This window comes from Dermacentor variabilis, chromosome 1, assembly GCF_050947875.1.
Source record: "Dermacentor variabilis isolate Ectoservices chromosome 1, ASM5094787v1, whole genome shotgun sequence".
Taxonomy (NCBI): Eukaryota; Metazoa; Arthropoda; class Arachnida; order Ixodida; family Ixodidae; genus Dermacentor; species Dermacentor variabilis.
In genome coordinates, this window is record NC_134568.1 from 239,176,694 (window position 1) to 239,198,832 (window position 22,139).

Below are 22,139 nucleotides of genomic sequence, written 5' to 3' on the forward strand. Positions count from 1 at the left end.
CAAGCACACTTCAGATAAACCGGTCAGCGGTATAATATGTTGAGACGGCGTACGTTATGGTTCTTGGTGAAAGAGATTTCAGGAGATCTGCTTTCCTCCAGATGTACTCAAGAACTGCATACTTTATTTGCCTGACTGCTTTGCGTTCGGATGGCGCCTACCATACTTAGCATGCTTTGAGACCAGCTGGCGGCCCTAAGGGCACTGCCAGAAACGGCGCCAGCCGGAGATTTGATAATGCACTTTCGCTTATCGGTCGGCCGCTGAATTAGAGACGTCCATTTAAAGCGGGTTGAGGCGCCAGCTTACAAATGCGGTTTCGTCGCAAGCTTCCATGAATGATTGTCTAAACGGCGTACTTTAAATGCCTTAGAAATGGCTCAAAGGGGGCTTGCATGTTTAACTGCGTAAGCTTGGCTTAAGTTCTACGGATTAAACGACGCTTACGGCGTGATAAAAACGCTCCAGATTATATTTATTCTTTAAACGTGTTTAGCGCGTACAGGTGAGAGTCACCGTAGCAGGATGTTCGGCTCCGCAATGCGCCCAAAATCCTGCTGCGCTGAAGTTCAGTGACGTCTAAAGCTTACCATCAGGCAACTACCGGCAGCGAGTAATGCTGCGCCAAATAAAGTGCAAACCAATTTCACGCCGAGCCAAAGAAAGTTAACCGAAGCATGACCTTGGCACTTGTAAATACTTGAATGATTTGTCGACGTGAGGGCCGCTTGGAGCACGCTAGCGGTCGATAACGAATGCAACTGTAGCGTACGCAACATATCGATTGATAGAGAAATGAACCGTGTGCTTCAGGCACGCGGACATTGTTTTTGATAACTTATGTTCCAGTACTTCGAACACATATTTGTAAATCTATGTATATTGACTCGTGTTCATTGTTGTTGTCTTGTCTTTTCTTCTTCTGTATCTCTTGCAACAATGTGCTAGTGCGTATTCGTGCTAAAGGGTTCTCTTTATGTATATATATATATATATATATATATATATATATATAATCTGTAGACATTAAAAAATTTTTTTACAGCAAATGTGTTACAAATAAGCGAGATAGAGTAGCAGGAATAGTGCTGCTTTGAACCTATGCAGTTGCACCCTAGGTATTCCAACCTACCTAACGAAGGCTCTGGGCAAATTCGAAAGCTTCATTGCCCCATCCTACTTCAGTTCCTCGGTCAAATAAGTTTCGTGTATAGGGAATTAATTTTTTTCTCTTGTGATCCGTAAGCGGGAAGGAGCACGCCTGGCAAAACTTCCTCTCATTTATTGGTCATCAAAGGCGCTGATTTTTTGTTGATATCTTAAAATACAGGAGTGCATCGAATTCGAGTACCCGCACACACCGTAACAATCTATTCCGCACAAAATTCATTTTTTAAATTTCATTTTACTTTACGGCCCACTTCAATCAGTGCTATTCATATTGCTTATGTGAAACAAGTGCAAAGTTGAACTGACCTCATAAGAAATTCTCGGGAGTTATGTGGTGCTTGGCGGTAGGCAGCCGGGCGAACAGCCGTCAGAAATGCGAAGCAGTGCGGAACCTGCTGAGACTGCGGGACTGCTCCTGGTATAGGGAAGAGAAAAGTAAAATCGCACGTTACACAGGCCATTGGTCACAAGCATAAAGCAGTAGCAATTCAGCCACGAAACGAGGCGCCATAGACCAAGAGAACCATGCCGAATGACAAGAAATGGCTATACAGTACACCAGAGGGAAGAAACCTCTGGTTTCTAAAGTGTTTGTGTGTTTCTTTATTGCGTTTTCTCATGTCTCCGACTATTCTCGCTGTAATTTTTTGTTATTTACCAGATAATTGTGGCGGCGGGCGCTCTTATGGTTATAATATACGAAAGCTTCCTACCGCAGGCTGGTGCGCAGAATGCAATAAAGTCTACTTTCAATTTTTGAAACACCTTGCGCATGCGTAAACATTGGGCACCATATTCAACCCTCATGGGAAACCAGTACTGGCCAGAAGGCGCTACGGCAATTTCAGTGTGCAGCTGACCTATGCTGACACCAACCGATGGGCAGGCCACGAAAACGGTAGGCCCACTTAGATGATAACAGGCGCACGCCGGTATCAACGTTCTCTGTAGCTCTATGCATCCAGCAACGCTCTGGCCATACCCATGCGCATTGGAGAAGCGCATGCGCTCACACGTTCTAGCACGACAGCTCCCAGTCAGATCAAAATATAGACGCATGTACCTCAACATGAGCGGTCAATCTGCTGGCGATAAGTCGCGTGTGATACTGAAAGCTGTTTCCACTGCACGCTAGGCTGCGTATTACGACGCTGCTATTGGCACGCGAAGTTTCAGCGCTGGTTGTCCATAGTGTACGCAAAATGCTTCAGAGCTGATAACAGCGAAATAAAAAGCGCGGCCAGATGGTTCACAGAAGAAAATGAACATTGCGTAAAAACATTATGGAGTTTTACGTGTCAATATCATGATCTGATTATAAGCTACGCAGTGGTGGGGGACTGTGGATTAATTTTGACCACCTGTGGTTTTGTAACGTACATCCAAATCTCAGCAGCAGGGCTGTTTTTGCATTTCACCCCCATCGAAATGCGGCCGCTGTGGCTGGGATTTGATCTTGCGACCTCCGTGCTTAGCAGCGCAACACTAAAGCCAGAGAGCAACTGCTGTGGTTTGAACATTGTGCAGATCGACCGTGATATTTTTTTCCTTGCACTAAATGCCAATTTTCGCCAAAGGTTCTCACAGTGGGGTTTCGTGCTTCCTACAAGCTGTGAAACAAATATGACAATGTATACATTGCACTTATTTGACCTACACAATACCACTATCGAATAAGACAATGTTCGTATTGTTTTGATGTTTTCCAAGGTAAACGATGATCTCTCCTTTGTTAGCGATGGCGTAGCTCTCTCCCTTTCTCGATCACTTCTGGAGTAACACGGCCTCGTTTCTTTTTACCTTTGTGCGCCACTTCACGTGTACGATGGTAACCTGAGCTGAAAATCTGCACCTAATAGAAATGGTTATCTTGCGCAGCTCAACAGCCGCTTTGTTAACTTCTTTTTCTTTTTTCTTCTGAAATGTGCACCTTCTCATGTTGTTCTTGTCGTATACATGCATTAGGGCAAAGAGAAACCTTACATACTATGATATTCAACGTATCCTTATGGTTTCCGTGAGTACCCGCCTTGTTCCAACGCCACCGAAAGCTCATGGTGCTTATTTAGAAAAAAATAAGTATAATAAAAGGAAGACTGCTTCACAAAGGAGCCGCCACGAACTACCGGTGTCGCTGGCGCAGAGCAGTGGCAGCGCATTTTGCAAAACTTGTATCTCTTCTTTCTGTAACCAAACGCCACAACGAGCACGTTTCGAAACAGTGAGAAAATACTGTTAGATGGCATTTCGAAACAGAAAGAAGAATAACACTTTTTCTTGCTTCATTTTGGTTTTGGTCATATCAGTGCAACCAGCTTTGAGCTTTACTCCGCCACTTCGAGCGTTAGTTGCGCACTACGGGTGAAGAATGGCTAAAGGTTATAAATCTCGCAGTGATTGCAGATAATAAATAAGTTTTACGCCGCCTATCGTGTCGTGACCTTGTAAGAGAAAGAAACGACAATATCGAGTGACCCATACCGAAGAACAACGCCCCGTACGCGTACACGTCTGCTATAGTATTCCGCAAGGGACAATAACGGGCAGTTCACCAGAGTAAAAAAAGAAGATACATAGGCACTATGTGGTCATATAAGTTTGAGTCAAGGCACTCCACCACTGAACACTATGTCACGTTCGCTATCTCTCTCTGTCTCTTTTATTTTTCTTTTTCTCCCCTTTCAGTACAGTGAAACCCAGCTCATTGCGGCTACGTAGGACAAACACTGCCATAAAGCAGTGTATTTCTCAAAACCCTAGCCACCGCCCTGTATGTGACGCAGTATACATTTCCAATAATGGCAAGCGACATTGAATGGCGCTGGCAGAGTCTTACAAAACTTGGGGCGGCTGAAGTGTCGCTGTGGGGATCCACCATGAAGCGCGACGAATACGTGGTTTGTTCTGTCGTTAATTAAATAAAAGCAGCAACAAAAGCAGACACGCATGATATCCAATATCGTTTAAAAGAAACCACGCACCGCATCAATCCACTCTCTTACTGTGTCTTTTCGTGCCCGTACTGGACCCCTTCGGCGAGATTTCACGGCGTGAGAAAGTCGGCGCCTGATTTAATTCGGTGAAAGTGCTCGGCAGCCATATCGCCTGCTTCTATTTGGAGGAATAGATTATCTCGATTTTGACAGACCAAGTACGCACGAGTCGCCTCCTGTTTGGAGGCTGCTTTCTAGTTTCATCACAGGTGAAACGCTCTTGCCCGTCTGGAAGAGTTCGCTTTCTCATACGCTCAGATAAGCTAATCCCACTTTGATGTAGCCCACCGGGTAAGTTGCTATACGCGTTGGTCATCTTGCCACAGAGAGAAGATATGGTGAAGGGAGAACTGTGTAGAAAGTTCCAAAACAGTATGTTTCATTTTACATATGAGCATAAATAGAGTAAAATGTTGCAGCGTTGGCGTATCAGGACGGGCAGGTGGCACAAACTATACAGCAGTGTCTTGTTGTTTTTGAGCTTACTCTATTTTTCAGCTTATAAAATTTGATACAGCTTTAGTTATAATCATCAGAGTTCCAGTAGAAGAAAGAGAACACAGGCAGCAAGGTTGAAAAGGCTGCTCATGAGTAAGAAACTCAAGGATTCTAGAGGGAGATATAGGGCGTATAAAAGCTGGAGAAAAGGCAAAGAACAGAAAGCGAATGCACCCACACAAACACACACGCGAGAAAATTCGCGGCGTATTCAGAGGAGGTAGCAAAATCCAGCAACGAGCGCTTCTTTCCGGGGTTCATACCAAGGAACCTCAGATGTGACCACAGATTTAGATGAGTGCTCCCAACACTCCTTCATTGTGTAGACGACGTCCTTGTGTGTCACACGCAAGCAATCATGAAAGCAACTACTTTTGCGCAGTGAGCGTTTCTACATAGTTTTTTTCCCTTTTATTGCGACAGATTTCTTTTAAAAATCAGTTTTTATTCATAGCCTAATTTCGTTTCACGACTTGAGCTACTTGAAGAGGCGGATATTATTTGAACGAGAATTCGCAGTGTCCAGTTTGTTCATTAGCAAAGCTATACAAAAACAAATTGCTTAACCATTTACTTTATGGTGGATCTTGTACTTGCTGAATTCAACCCGAACAGTGACACAACACCTTGTCAAAATGTGCTGCGAAACGAACTGACGTTTTCGAGTCAATATTTTAACAGAAAGCCTTCATGCAGGACAAAACTTAGTACATCGTGAATTCATTTCATATTTTTTAGGCTTTCTTTTCTTTTTTTGCGAGGATATCTTGAAATCGATGCTAGTCTGAGGATTTCTGCTAAGTAAATTCGATTGTTCTACCACTGGGCATGAATATCACAATTGCTACATGGGCCCTGAGTTAACATCGACAATTTAGTTCGAGGAACTTTGCTTACTAACTAACAGGGACAGGATTCAAGGACAGCTCTTACGCTATAAATGTTTGTAAGAGAAAATATTAGCCAGTCCTGATGCTGGACACATAATTAACGAAGACGCCCGACCTATAGGGAAGAGTACTGAGTAAGTACTTAGGAATGGGAAGTTTTGTGAATTCGGCCCCAGAAGACTGCGATTTATCTTACTGAATATTTCTCTTATGAACAATTCTATCGTGAGAGTCATAGAGTTTCTCACTATAACACCTAGAGGGTAATCTGGCGCCACCGTCTATGGGAGTTTCTTAAGGGGGCACCGTGCCGTCATGGGAATGACGGTATATGTGTCTGCGAGGCTCGTGTTGGCTGGTGTTGTAAGAGGCTTCGTCTAAAACGTGGATATGGCTACGCAAATAACGCGTTCTCAAAGTAAAATCTTCATAAAATGTTTCCATTCACGCATATTACATCTTTACTCACCCACGATGCATGGCCAAGCGAAGAAAAGCAAGAACATACGACCAACTGTTTCAAAGCGAGCGCGAACCTTGTCGTCTGTCCTCCAACTTTAGCGGCCCTCTGATAGTTTTTACGTAACATGTAGTAGTACACACAATAACAAGTTCTCATAGTTAAACAAAACATGTTTTCGCGTAATAATAAAGCTAAAACAGCTTTTCACGTGCTGTTCCAGTAGAAAATGAATAATTGTGACAGACGGAACGGTACTTGCCAAGCGCGTCTTCAAGGTGTCCTGTCTCTACGAGAACGATGCCAATCCGAATCCACAATATACCGGCATTCCCATGCATACCACAGCGCAGCAGGGCCAGATTTCCCTCTAGGTAATGTAGTGAGAAACTCTATGGTGAGAGCATGTTTGAATGTGGGCCCTGCGGCCTGTTTACATTCATTAAAACTGCTTTCTGGGCGAGTTGTTGCATACTTGACTTAAGAATTGTAACAGCACTAACACATTCATCCGCAAAGTAACAAGGACGAGACACCAAGTCCTTGTTACTTTGTGGATGCATGTGTTTGCGCTGTTACAATTTTTAAGTTAAGGCCTGTTCACAAGGTCTCTCTTTCATAGAAGCTGCTTGCCATTGGCTGGCTGCTTTAGCTAATAATATGTCCAACGTCAGGAATGGCTGGTATCTTCTCTTACGAACCGTTATTGCGTCAGAATTTTTTTGGCAATGCTTGTTATGGGGCCGAATTCACAAGAAAACAAGGTCTTACGATAGTATTTGTTCGTGAGAGCAAGTGTCAGCTAATCACGAGGTCAGACATATTATTAGCCAAGGCAGCCAGCCAATGGCAACCAGCTCTTACGAAAGAAAGACTTTGCGAATTCGACGCCTGCTTACTAGCCACGAATTTCATGCACGGGAACGCGTGGTCTTTACGATCCATTCGTTTGCCACGATGTCGAAATTACATTCGTGTTGCAAGGGGCGTCAACGTGGCCATCGACGCGTGGTGCTTCTAAAATATTTAAATCCCTAGTTCGCCATCCCTTCACTGCGCCCGCTGCTGGCCAACGGCAGTTATAGTTTGTGGTACGAGTGATCATCAGGTTCCGCCTAAAAAACTTACGTTCAGTGTGCATTTTGTTATTCGGCTCACCAGTGCCCGCGCGAGCTATGCTTTCCAGAGGCAACGGGAAAGGCCGCCAGCTTAAGTTCCTTTTAAGTGAGGCTGCTTGCATGCATCATCATTATTATACACACTGTGAATATCATACTCACCTAGCCAACTTCTTTTACGGCTCTATTCTAGGTTCAAGAGAGAAACTGAGGTGCAAGGGAACTTGAATTTTAGTGACGGTCACACGTGCCTTAAAAAATGTACCTGAGGAAGTATTGTTATAGAATGCGTACAAGGTACCATTTTGCCATAGCTTTGTAACCACTCGGTTGTGCTGTTGTTGAAGTATGGTAAGTTTGGTCAGTGAACTGCCAGCTATTACAAATTCCCAACAAAGCGCAAAGAATGCCACAAAAAAAAAAGCAAGCGAAGGAGAGAACATAAACTGTTACGAAAAAAAGAAAGTATACCGCCAAAACTACTGGTACAAATGAAACTCCAGTAAAAGAACGCAGAGATCGGTGTCGGGTGCCACCGCAACTATATTTTGGGCCCACCACTTGTAACAAAGCCTAAGAGGGCGAAATAAGATACCTAAGCTATCAATACTAGAAAGAAATAAAGAATAGACCACTTCTCCTTATCAATGTTCTTAGCTTTTCCTGAAAGCAAACGCATCGGTTGACAAGCAATTAAAAGGTTGACTCAAAACCTCACGTAAATAGCAGCGCGTCGACTTTCGTGCTTCTTGTTGTCGTAGCAGGGAAAATCGACCTCTTGGGCACGGCAGAAAGGCATGACTGGCTATTATGTCAATGCACATCTCATTATTGAAGACAGCTCTTCTCATGACCAATTACTATTATTTGATTTGAAAACATAAATGCATTTAACAGGAAAGGCAAAGCGAAGAGAAGGCTGGCAACTGCCACCGGAAGGGACAAAACGCCTGCCTACAAAAGGGAGGTGACTGCAACACAGAAATGGAAGGTACGAAGGAGGGGAGGAAAGAGGAAATAAAGAGTAACAGGACAAAGCTAAAAGGATAAAGTAGAACATACAGTACAGATCACACACAGTAGGGCCGGTCACTAAAGGTCACGCTACTACAGAATGTTAAATAGAAGAAATAGTATCGATGCTACAAACGTGAACCTAAGCAAGTTAACTCTAGAAAAGTAAGTAGAGCGCGATGAGCCCGATCACGTCGAGGCGCACAACCACTGAGGTACAAACATTCTTCGAGTGTCGTACACTGCAGGCCAAGGAGACCGAGAGCCTCTTATCAAATAAATGCAGCGTGGTATTCGATGTTCATGTCTGAAACTTGGTTTCTTGCGGGTGTGCATGGGTGTTTGTTTTTAACACATGCTCTTCAAAGCCAGTGTACCTTGGCAACTTCATTCCGCTATTCATTAGTTTTAGCTCAGGGCACTTACACTTGTGTTTGTTTTCCGCTTAATCCCACCGTACCCCAATTCTGTCGTGCTGGGGTCACCAATAATCGTTTTCTTTTTGTTACTCTCGTTTTCATCTTCCTTATCTGACCGCCGTTTTCTTCTGTCTTATAGCCACTCACTTCTCCTCCTTCTTCTCGTTGTTGTTGAGCACACCAGCGTGCTACGTTTATGCACAAAGCTGCCGCTGTGCTCTCACAATTTTTTTTTCCTTATCCCGCCAGAGCACGAGACGCTCATTGAGCGCGAATCAAATAAAGAAGCAAAAGAGCCAAAGCAAACGCGTAGGGGCCTGTGAGTGTACACTGTCAAAAACAAGGGCTCTGGCAACGCCGCGCAACCGCGTGTCGCTCCAGTGGGTCGCCGCGGAGGCGCACGCAGGAAAGCACACCAGCGTCGAGCGCGCGCCCGGCACGCCGAGCAAATAGTGGTTTCGGGACGACGACGACGACGACCGCGGCTGCGCAGCGTCGGGCCAGACGCCGTGTTAATAACGCGAGCGAAACTAACGATGATTATTGGGTGTCGTGTCGCACTGGCTTCATAAATCTCGCGCACTGCCGAAGGAAACGTTATTGGGAAGATGCGGGTCGATACAGACAGAGAGCCGCTGCGGCCGCACACCGAGAACCCGCGAATGCCGGCGGCGACGCGCCGCACGCCGCGGACACACGCTGCGATCGCTGGCCCCGACTGGGTCCTGCAGGTAGAGAGCGAAAGCTTTGTTTAGAAGAGTGAGCACCTTCCATTTACGGCAGGGCATCCGCGAGCTCGCTGCCTCTTGTAGATGGGTCTAATTAATGCAAGATTAGTCGAAGTCGAATTTATTTATTTGCATTGCACTGGACGTTTTCTTATTAAGTCGAAAAAGCCTACAATAATTATAAAGATGAAGAAGTCAAGGTGGAAAAAAAAAAAGCTCGCTTTTAGTTCTAGGTCATCAGCACTGCGTTGTGGTGCTTGTGAGGCGGCTCTCCATGCCAGAGGGAGTTGACCCCTCGTTCCGCCGACGCCTTGAATTATATTGGCCTCGAGAATCACCACCGGAGAGGCCAGCGCTGCCGTCGGCGTCATATTCTATAAGCTGAATGACGGGACGAAAATAGGCGGGAGAGAGAGAAAAAAGAAGGCTTTTATCGTAATGTATTCCCCTTTCTGCACGTCGCTGATTTGTCTGTTTAGGGGTTTCCGCTGCATTAGCTGCAACCCAAACAAGAAGAATTGGTCTTTGTGGGGGCGGCTTTTGCGCAGCCGGAGACGTCGCCATCATCTTGAGTTCCTTCGGCCGATTGTATCTAGCACGCGCGCGACTTTTCCAGCACGTCTTGTGTGAAGGCAAACTCAGACTGAAGCCAAAAAAAGAAAAAAAAAAGAACTAATCTGGCTCGGATCAAATCGGGAGAAATTGGGTGGTGGCGAAGGTGTTTGGAGGTGCTCGATTAACAAATTGATTGAATCAGATAATTCGCTAGTGTTTACTAGACCACTGTCGAGATTTTCGTTTCATTATGTTTAATAATATGCCAAAAGTTCACTGCGAGCAATCACGAACACTGAATTCATTTGCACAAGTACAGTTTGTACCAAACCAAAGTGATCGTAGACGCTTTTCTACATTAGGCTGTAAAGAAGAATGAAACAATTAATATTACTGTGAACGAAGCGAAATGTGTTTGTCGATGCACTGAAAAAGAATAAAGGAAATGCGTATACTGTATGGAAAGTAACCCCTTTTACGGCTACAAAAGCGGGGCCGAATTCCTAAAGCTTCTCGTTCTTATAGGTGCTGTTTGTCATTAACCCGCCATCTCGGCTACTAATTTGTCCAACGTCATAATTGGCTAGCATTTGCGTTTACGAGAAGTTTTAGAGTAATTCATTTTTTGTCAATACAGCCCTACGCCAATAATCACAAAACTTATCTTGTGAAAGTAGCGTCAGCGAGTGCCTTGTTATAACGCTGATTGCAATTAGAAGTGCGGTTTGTCCGAACGTCGGCTAAGCAGTAAAACGCACATACGTAAGAGAAGATTTGTGAATACGATTCCTTACGAGCCGAATTCAGAATGTTTTTCATTCGTGAGTATTGTTTGCCTTGGGCGCGAGCCGCCTCGTTAATAATGTGCTCTGCATCACGAATGGATGGCATCTGATCCTACGCTAGAAGTGTTCGCAAGAGCAGATATACCAGTCAATCGGGACGTTGGACAGTATATGAGCGAAGGCGGCCAACCAATGGGAAACAGTTCTCGAAGGGGATTTTTTTTTTTAAATTTGGGCCCTGGCATTCTGGAATATGGATATTGCTAATGTGGAATCAGCCCGTATTCGTTCCGCACTTCATACTCCAGAGTGGTGTGTAGCTACAAACGCCAATCAGCCGTAATGGCAGATATTTATACATACATATAAGAACTTGAGCGATGCTACTGAAACGAACAAGTGTTTAGTTTGCGCACAAATTTGTGCAAACACTTGCTCTGTTTACTTTGTAGCATCGGTCAAGTTCTTCACGTTTTAAAGGTAGCCTGAAGAATTGCCGTGTACTAACATATATATATATATATGTATATATATATATATATATATACAGGAAGAAAGGAAAGGCAGGGAGGTCAACCGGATGAGAGTTTCAAGTTTTCTACCGTGCTCTCTCCCACTCTAACACACACACACACACACATATATATATATATATATATATATATATATATATATATATATATATATATATATATATATATATATATATATATATATATATATATATATATATATATATATATATATATACTCGAACCATATGAAGGCAAGGAAAGCACAGGAGAACCTAATACGTGTGTGGTGCTCTACCATTGAGCTACGGCGAAGGCTATTCTCACGTCCCCACTCCTTGGGTATTTTTGTATATGTGCAGCATCTGACCATGGGAGTGTATTAGCCAGAGCCGCTCATGACCATGGCGACAGATGTGGCACGTTCTTTTGACCGCTCAGCAATCGAATACCAGCAAACTCTAGAATCGTAAGAGCGGATGCCAGCAATCTTCATGTTGAACACATAATAACCATTAAAATCTACCTTCTGCAGAAAGTATGCTCCTCTCTTCCATGTGTGGTCCAAGTATGCAGCGTTGACATAGTTTATCCCTACCATCTTAACGTCTTTGAAAGCATCCCCAACTGAAATAAAGATGTCTTTGCGAATATTACATGGATTCTTGCACAAACTCCGATGGAAGAAGTCTGAAGGTATCTCGGATAATCTGTTGTGGCCACATGCTGTGTTGCTTGGTTCATAAACTTGCTGGTTCCCTTATTCGTACAAAGAAAACTGACGTACTGCGGCAGCAAGGCAAGTGTGCTGGCCATTCATGAAAAGAGCACGCCCAGGAAGTTGGCTATAGAGCGCCACGCGCGCGGACAGGGCGCTCAAGCATCTTCAAACGTGGGGCGAAATTAAGACAACCATTTGGTTTTGAAGACTATCATTGGACGGTGCTTGCGCTGTAATCTACTTCGCTATCGTGATTGGCCAGCCTGCGTTCTTGGGCTCGCTTCTTGCGTATGAAAAGCTTTACCAAAGCGGTCTTTTTTCTCAACTGCAAAGAAAAAACACACATAAGATCTTGAAAGGACGAAACGAAAATCGAGTGGGTAACGACATCTGTAATTTGTCACATGCAGTGACTTAAGAGACAAACCATACACAGTCAGGTATTTCAACCAGACGTCTACTCTATCTGTAACATTCACAATAATAGCACAAATTTTACCAATCCTGCGGACAGACAGAGTAACAAAATAGCTCGAAAAGGCTCATTGCACCGACAGGCAATCAGAGTGGCTCAATTTGTCGTCGAGTGCAGTTTCAAGAAAGTTTATATTGAGATTTCGTCACAGAGCTTCACAGACTTCGCGGAGGCCGAAGAACTCGGCGAAAATAGATGGTCGGAACTTTTACAAAAGGGAACTTGAGTCGAAGCTCTTTAACAAAGTTAATCAAGGCACTCGAGACGCAAGCTGCGTCGGTTTCCTGAGCGAAAGAAGCGCCCTCCAAACTTCACCGCTGCTTCGCTTAAACTCTCAAAGTACCGATAGTTTTCGTGCCTTTCAGCCTCTCCGTGTCCTTACTGCAACCTTTCTTTTTTCTGCTCCCTCTTGAATTCCTACTCCTTTACTGCAACTGTTGCCCTATTTAATTTCGTCGCTCCGTTTCTTTCCAAGGCAGTTCACGTGAAGACACAGAAGTAGGACTTTGCGGGCTAGATGAATTGTGTTAACTGTATATGTGGGTAGATGAATATTTACATATTCTTATCTGCATCACCAATCAAGCGTATAGAGTTTCAGTTTGTTTGATACTTTCCTAGAATGTATCATAGAGGAAACTTTCCACCGTTGCGCTACGGGAAAGAGTAATTTTTCTCTATTGCGACACGTTGCATCATGAAAATGTTCCCGCACTAATACCCTGTCGAGAAAATCCGCTCATTAGTACATCACCGATTGCCTTTGATATCCGGGAGCATGGCGTCTCTGTTATATACATCTTTTTCTTTCTTTCGGTTGTCAAAGCAAACAGGCGCTGCTCACGTCAATCCTATTACGTCATGGTATTCCCACCTTACTGGCGTTTACGTCAAGAAACAACGATGAAGTGGTTTCTTTCCGGAATTCTACTACAGCGATCCTCCCAATTTGGCATTCTTGTTGGGCGTGGCGAACGACATTATTACGCGACCGCGTTAAAGTATGACGGGCAGCAGTAAAGGCCAAGGACAGCACCTCCCCGTTCCAGTAAATATGCGCTGGACAAGTTCGCTCGATTACTCCCGTCCTTGTAGTTCTGAAGAGAGGCTACCTGTCCCCGGAAAATCTGTCCTCTTGTTGCAGAGTGTTTGCCAACTATATCGAGAGTAAAGCAAAGGAAATAAAAGGAACAGCTGTCTCTTAACACCGTTCTATCTTTTGACATCGTTGCAGTCAGGCGGCAATACGATCACATGCGAGTCGATCGGCGTTTGTGGCATACGCAGTTATTCTTGGATCCAAAAATATCGAGCTTCGGCGCACGGTTCGCCCTCAATATTCCTTCTTTATGGCCTGGAGTATAATATTGATGCACTATTTTGCTGTTGCTTTTTTTAAGCAGCTTGCCTTGATGCACTTCTGAAGCATTATTCTCAGATGTAGCCGTGCACGTCGGGCTGAAACGAAAACAAAAACGAAAATCGTGAACGTGCTACAGTGAAAATAGGAAAGCAATGTTAAGTAGAAAGGAGCTCGTTCCCGGCAATCGCTCATCAAACAAAAATGAACATATTGAATGCGTTCCTTCAAATGGCCCTGCTTGCTTAGTTCTTTTTCGTGCGCACTGCCTTCGACTCGGCCTGTTTCTGTGCGCCGCGCGTGATCGGATGGTTTAGAATATAGTTAGGCTGTCAAGTGTTTTCTTCTGTTTATTTCTGTTCCCAACGTCACAACGTCAACTGGTTATAGCATCTTCCAATACCAAAGCTTATGCCGACAGCAGACTACTGGATAAAAATTAAAAAGAAAAAAGCGAGATATGTGGAAACACAAAATTATAAGAAGACAAAGCCCTCGCTTTTCTTGCTCAGAATAAGCGCAAATGCAAGTAAGGACGGTGCAGCTTGTTTTTCGAGTTTCCCGCGACAGCCCACGAAGCACAGAAAGAAATAAATATTGGCTGCTCCAAACTTTAAATTGGCGGTTAAATGAAAACTGCAAGTAGACTTGCCGGAGCAAAGGAAATTAGATTCTCGATCCTCCTCGACGCAATTAACTGGCGCTTCGATCTGCCGAAGGGCAGCAGCGTGGAGAAGCAGCTATCTCGGGCAGCGTGCGCGCTCTTACACCGACGAGGCGACTGGGACAAAAGGGAAGGGCGAGCGGACAACAAGTTTTGCTTTGCCGTTTCATTGTAAACAAGGATGAAGAACTTGGGACGAGGCTTTAGTTTCGATTTTAGCTCCGCAGCCCCCTTCCCCTTTTGAAGGTCCTTCGCGTTGCGAGCCGTATGGAATGGACTGCCGCGACTTCTGAATGACTACGTTATGCAGTATTGATGCTTTCCATTTGCACGCAGTTCACGGTACGAGATGACAGCGAAGGAACGGTCGATAATCGCAGGACCCAAGCAGGGAACTCCAGCTCTCTTTTTCCGTGACCGACATACTTGGCAAAAGTAATCACCCGAGCACACGGTTTATACGAATTTCTGAACAAAACAGCCTTCGGAACAGCATCGGGACTGTTCATCGCAAACAAACATAAGGACTCGTTGCGCCGCGCCGTCTTTTCGTTGCTTCCAACCTTCGCAGGAAATAAAATCCCGCCAGAGGTGCTCTCGTTGGGCATTGCAAACGAATGATTTCTCAACAACCTCAAGCGCGACGGCTCATATTATTTTCCTACAGCAATTAGGCTAAAGCGGTGGCCATGGGATATATTCGCGGTAGCCATTGATCGACAATTCTCATCCGGCAATAAATGTTCGAAGCGTCCACTAGCAATAACAGCAGAAAATGAGTTCCGACAATACGAAGGTGACGGTGACGCACGACGCTAAAAACCTTGGGCCGACACTGCACGTCCACCCTCCTACACGTATTCAACAAAATGTGGGAGGAAGCCATGTTCCTGTGAGTTGGAGGATCGCTAACGCGGTCCCGTCGCTAAAATCTGGCAAAACGCCCCTGTCTCTTGACTCCTTCCGTCCTGTCAGTTTAAGCAGCTGTTTCAAAAGTGATGGAAAAAATTATCGATATTAGGCTGCAATGCTGGATAAAATCGAACAATTGTTTACCAGAACAAATGGCTGGTTTTATAAAACGTAGATGTACAATAGATGCATCTTTGACTTGGTAACCTTTCTTGCCCACGAGATTAGGTGTGGCAACATTGCTGTTGCTGTGTTTTTTGATGTTAAGAAGGCATTTGACTCAAAAGTGATGGAAAAAATTATCGATATTAGGCTGCAATGCTGGATAAAATTGAACAATTGTTTACCAGAACAAATGGCTGGTTTTATAAAACGTAGATGTACAATAGATGCATCTTTGACTTGGTAACCTTTCTTGCCCACAAGATTAGGTGTGGCAACATTGCTGTTGCTGTGTTTATTGATGTTAAGAAGGCATTTGACTCAGTCGGTCAGTCGGTCGGTCGGTCGGTCGGTCACCTTCCGGTCCTGCTTGGACTCTCAACGCCCCGAGTGCAAGGTCGGGTTCTCAAATGGATCGCTAACTCCTTGAAAGATAGAAAGATGTATAGAAATACAAATGACGGACAAAGCGATGCATACTCCCTAAACAAAGGAGTTTCGCAAGGAATTGTATTAAGTTCACTTCTCTTCAAAGCAACAATAGCAGGCGTACCAGCAGTACTTCCGGCAGACGTAAACATATCTATGTATGCTGATGACATTTGCATGTAAACATCGCATAGAGGTTGTCAAGCACCGTCTGCAGGAAGCTTTAAAGGCTATAAGGGACTATTTAAGAGAACTGGGCATGCAGATATCATATGTCCAATTAGCAGTTTTACCCTTCACGAGAACAAAATACTAAATTTCGGTCTTTCAATAGATGGCCATGAGGTCGAGCTGCTTGGACAAATCGTTTTCTCGGCGGGATTTTAGACCACCAGCTCTGATGGTCTCATCATTTGACTGCCCTGGAGAACCAAATTAGCTATGTCATAAATGTTCTTCGCAGAATCGCAGGTACGAAGCAAGGTGGAACAACTGATTCCCTGCTTCACGTCCACTCAGCACTTGTGCGTCAGAGAATTACTTACTCCGCCCCTGCATTGCACAAATTATCTGCGACGTCCCTCGACCGGCTACAGCTGTTGCAGGCTCGGAGTTTATAAGTACGTGTAGGAGTCCCGCAAGCTACATATAGCCACCTAACTATTGCAGAAGCGCGGGTACACGATGTGACCATAATTCGCAGCTTGGAAACCATGCCGGCATCTCTTCCAAATTTTTACCCAGAATTCTGCGCTCTCACTTCTTTCAATGATAGAGAGCCGTCCGGGTGCACAGATACAGGCCATGTTTGAAGAACATAAATCACGACTTCCACGATCGGTTTTTTGGCACTCAGACCTCTGCTACCCACGATAGAAACGCCAATCGAAGGTCTTAAAAATAAAAGCAAAGTTTCCACATTAGCAGCGAAACAATGAGCCTTACGTCAGCTATTTGACAAGTACCAGGAGTCTGTTCAAATGTACATGGGTACACTTGTAATCATGGGTACATGGGTACACTCTGTAATCAAAGAAAGCGCGACTGCAGCTTATGTTATACCATCCTTACATGTGGAATACGCGCGTCGGCTAGGGCGCACGTGGTCACCAACAATAGCGGAATTAGTAGAAATTGTGAAAGCCACTTATTTTATCGAAACATATGAGACACCAAAAAAAAGGTGGGAAATTTGTACGGACTCCTTATCGGCTTTAGCATGTTTTGAAGATATTTATGACAACCAACCACACGCACGAATACCATACGCAGTGACGAATAGTTTAACTGAGGCTAGTGAGAGAAAACATGAAGTGATATTACAGTGAGTCCCAGGACATGCTGGTATAGCAGGCAGTATCGGACTCTGAGGCAAAATCGGCCCATAAAGATTCAGAAATTCAACTCATGCCTTTAACACCAATGGACACGCAACACATATTAAGTGAACTAAATAAGGACTTGTGTATGTCAACCTGGTTCAATGAAAATACTAAGGAACCGATTATTTACGAAGTGGAACCTCAACTCAAATACCGGCTGGTTGTAGAACTTTAGAAAAGTACCGAGACACAAATTCATCGACTTCGCCTTGAGAAAGCATACACCAAACATTTCCTATATCACATAAAACAGGCTTTTTCCCCGGCTTGCTCCTGTGGCCACTACGATGAGAATGTTCGGCATCTACTCCTCGAATGTTCCATATACGCAGCGCAAAGACGGCAGCTAGAACAAGAGCTACAACCCATTGATTCTCACCGACCTTTCTCACTCGCAAAATTGCTGGGCCCATGACCATCGAAAATAACCCAGTGAAAAACATTGAATGTATTCGAACATTTTGACGAAGATATAGCCACCCTTTTCAAGTACTCGAAATCGCACTGAATAGACACACAATGTAACTATAACTTGCTTTCATTATTTGTTATTATTAGCGCTTGTATATATACTGCATGTCATACTCTTTTGTATTCTGTGTTGAAACTAATTCCTGACTGTCATATTCGGTGCGTGTATTATTTTAACTCTGTAATTCCTCATCTGTCCACATTGTCATCGCAGTCTACATCGCGGCCGCTTGTGTGACTTTGTGAATTTCTTTACAAACTCAATGTGATGCGACTTACCTTTGCCTTTTATATTTATATGTTCATGGATGTATAGGACTGTGTGCTGTGTATGTCTGGCCCTGTGATGTCGTTTGTTTTCATATGCTACCAAACATCTTTTATATGCATATTGTTATTTACGCTATGAGAAAAGGAGCAGCCGCAGCCATTATAGGTTGACTGCATCTCTTTCTCTTATTTTCATTTCAATATAAAAGAAACTAAAAATATTGAATAATGGCAACACATCGACGCAGAAATGTTTGAGCATTTAGTGGAAGAAAACAAAGGAGAAAGGGAGAGATTCAAGCGTTCGGCGGAAAACCTAGCGTACATAGTGTTATGCGGCTCGCAGAACGCGAATTTACTGTAGCACGCCAAGCGTAGAAAGAGATGCCGCGAAAAGAGCATCAGAAGCCCGACAACGATTTCAGAGAGTCTAGTAGGCTTCGAATAGTGTTTAAAAAAATAAAAAAAGAACTCACAGTGGAGTTTTGCGTCCAAAGTTTCAAAAATTACGCGGTTCCTAGGCGCCAGGCGCAACAAAACGGGCCAAATGCGAAGGGAAGCCGGATATCAAACTCGCAAACTACAGCTTCGCGCGCTCGCGCGGAAGCCGTAACGCCCCGGACGCGCCACTATTTGCTCACCCATGCGTAGTGCAGAACGATAACGCGCATCTTTGTTGATACTGTAGGCCGTTCAGTAAAACATACATTTGACACAACGACGTAACTGGGAGACACCTTCTGCGACGGCTTGTTGAAACTGTATTGCACAGTCGCTTTGTCGTTTCTTTTGGTGTGGCTGAAACACAATAAAGCTCTCTCTAAAAGTTCCGCATGTTGCAGTCAGGTTACAAAACAATTTTCCGGATTTATTTTCCAATTTTCCAATTTTCCGCATTACTGCGTAATGGGCACGTAGTGGGCTCGTCTTCGCATTATGCGAAGACGAGCCTACTACGTGCCCATTACGCAGTAATGCGAAGACGCGGGATTGTTCCCCACCTGCGGCAACATTTTTTTTCATCCACTTTCATTGCCATTAATTTATCATTTGTTTAATTCAATTAGTAGGTACAAGTAATTTCTCGTATGTTTTCCTTGGTGTCTTTGTTGGGTCCTCATGATGTGATTAATAAAAATCGGGCCCCTCGGTTAACCCCCTTTCTTCTCGTTCTTTGAAGTAACATCGACGTGTACCCGCGCGCCGGCTTCGACGATAACCAATAAAGACTACAGTTCGGGTGACATTTCGTAAGGGTTTTTTTCGTCCGATTCAATTCATTTTCTAACATCCGGCTTTCCGCGTGAGCGATCCCGGGAAAAGGGGGTGCTGCGTTGCACGAACCAATACCGAAATTAAAAAAGAACGTAAGAAAAAAAAAATCGCTACAGAACACAACCCCTGACCTCCATTTCTTTTTTACTTAGTAATCTGCTCTTTCTGGCCAAATTATTCAAAATAGAGTTTTCAAGCAGACCAAACTAACTTCGTGTTGCTTTCCAGTGTCTCTCTTTCTAGAGGTGTTGGCAAATCATCCGACTGATATCGCAGACCTTTAGCGCTTGTAGTGATGCGTGTTCTACTCTCAAAATAGCACGACGTAGTGTCCTTTATATAATGCTAATATAGACGAAACGCTTTCTCATTATGACAGTAGACCATACACACTATTATTTTACGAAGAGAATCCTTCCAACGCTAAGTGAACGGCTGCGGAACACGAAAAAGGCACTTCGCTCGTAGGTATTACGCGTCAGGAAGATTGGTATAGTTTCAACAAAGAATCTTTAATTTCTACTCCTCGATGTCTTTCTTTCACGCACGAAATTGCACAAAGGAGTATACACGCACGCACGCACGGATGTGCGTGCAATTTCACCATATATGCTGCTGGCGAGCGCGCAGACACACGCAAATGTGCGCTCACGGTCGCATACTCACGGACATTTGCGCAGACATAGAATGAAGCATGTCCTGTCTCAGACGAAGTGAAAGAAGGGAAAAACCGCCTGTGCGGGGAAACTCTTGCGGCAGACCGGGACACCATTTCTGTCCCGGCAGGAAATAAGGTACGAAAGCTTGCTGCCGCACCAACAGACGGAAGAAAATAAAAGGAAGAAAAACGAGAGAGAAACAAAAATAAACAAAGAAACAAAAATTTATCTCCCTAGTTTCGCTCTTGCGGTTGAGCAAAGGCGTAACGCTGGCATTACGCACATCACCCTCGGGTGGGCGCTTCGTCGACCATGAAGACGACGCCGTTTCAGACTCATGACATTCCAAAGATAGCAATCGTCTCTGAAACCTGCTGTTTCCTGCAACTTTTCAGAGCACGCCCGCGACTGGTGTCCCCACACTTTCGCTGCTTGTCGCGTCTCTCTTTTCATATTACTTATTTCAGGAAAAGATAACGAAAACTACAAAATAGCCGCAGACATACGCTCGGGTTGTTAGTCTCCTCCGTTGTTAAAACGTCACAATGTCTTTTTTTTTTTCACTCATGCTCGCCAGCTGAGGTAGTTTGAAGTTCCGCTGCACTGAAAGTTAAGAAAATATTTTGAAACAACTTCCTTCTACAACTTCTAGAAGGGAAGCGCAGTGAACCAAGTTCGCATGTAGTTACATCCTGGGAGCGAAAACAGCTAGTTTTCGTTGCGTATGCAAATATGGGTGTCTATCCTGCGAAGATAGATCTTATGGCTCTGAATACGCCCGTAGAGTATGCAGCGAACTTTGTGTGCGTTATAAAATTTCTGCCGAGAAATTGTCTGAATATTTAGCTTGTTTTTGTAGCCTCAGCACATTGCGACATTGAAGTGAGTGAGCAAATAAATGAAGGAAGAGTCAGTCCGTCGGACAGTGCGTTAGTGCTACAATGATGAGCATCGCATCATCTGCACAGGTCTTCCATTAACATATCCATATTATAACCAATGAATAACGGCTGGGCACGCACGAAGTCCGACAAAAAGAATGTCCAGTGGTTCCAGAAAAAAAATATATGTATATATAGCATGACCAATACCAAGTAATGTTGCCACTTTTTTTATTGTAAACGTTGGACTCAAGTTCTACTAGAATTGCTAAAACGTTTTTGACCCGCTATACATCTAGATACTATTCAATATTTCAATATGAAAGACCAACACTTACCGCACACCGTATACAAGCAGGGGTTGTCATTTATTCCTGCATAAGTGCCGCGTAAGCAAGACTAAGTGTACCAAATATAATACTATGCACAACGCAGATGTCAAAAAGACAAGTCTCTACACATGATCGTCTAGCCGCGAAGAACCTGGGTCCGTATGATCACAAAAAAAGATCTTGCGTTATAATTGTTCGTAAAGACTAATTTCAGCCTATCCTGATGCCCGACGTATTATTTGTGAGAGTGGCCAGTCATTGACAGAGAGCACTTACGAATGAAAAGCTCTGTGAATTCAGCCCTTGTGCCTGCCGTAAAAAGCACGCCGGGGGTTTCCTCGTCGATTCCGCAGTTCGTGCTCCATTTCCTGAACGCTAGCTTGCTCAACAAAAGAACAGTTATCGCTTGAACTTCGAGAAGCATGTTTATGCCACTTAATTTCTGTCTTGTGAATTTACAAAGAACATCAGAAGGTCAGAGGTTTTGCCTATTCAGCGGATGCCACGGCAGACACGGTGACGACTTGGCTGAATTTAAAACAAAAAGTAAAAAATGCGCGGCAAGAAGAAAGATATTTACTAAGGGGCACAGGAAAAAGCAAGAAAATCTAACTTCAATACTGTCGTTCATCCTTTCGTTCATCGCGTTGAGACATGAAATCAGATGGCTGGTCTCAAAATTCACACACGACATGCATAATTCAAGGGTGGAGAAGAACGGCAGCTTTAAAGGATGAATACTGCACGTACTCCCGTTTTTCCCTGGTCTTCTCTTGCTGTATGTTTCGCAGGACCTCGAAACTCAGAGCTGTGGTGTGACAGTGTGCTCAAGTCCCAGTATTTCAACGTCGGTGCCAGCCAACGAGCGGTGAGGATTATCGTAGTAATGTATTCGTCATTGCGCGCTTTGCAATATAAAAATTTACTTTTCTAAGCTCCGGTCATGACACCGAACTTCCAAGCATTTTACTGTTTATAGCTACGCGGATTGCTATTTGCGCGAT

The 22,139-nt window shown here is 44.2% G+C and overlaps 1 protein-coding gene across 3 annotated transcripts in view; it reads right to left on the reverse strand.

Moving 5' to 3' along the window:
* Positions 1–22,139, reverse strand: part of Oamb (Octopamine receptor in mushroom bodies) — a 783,118-nt gene that overhangs the window by 541,976 nt on the left and 219,003 nt on the right. For all 3 annotated transcript variants that reach the window (XM_075672144.1, XM_075672127.1, XM_075672136.1), the window contains exon 2: positions 1,477–1,585. The gene's annotated coding sequence lies outside the window, so the exon portion shown is untranslated. The remainder of the gene's footprint in view (positions 1–1,476; positions 1,586–22,139) is intronic.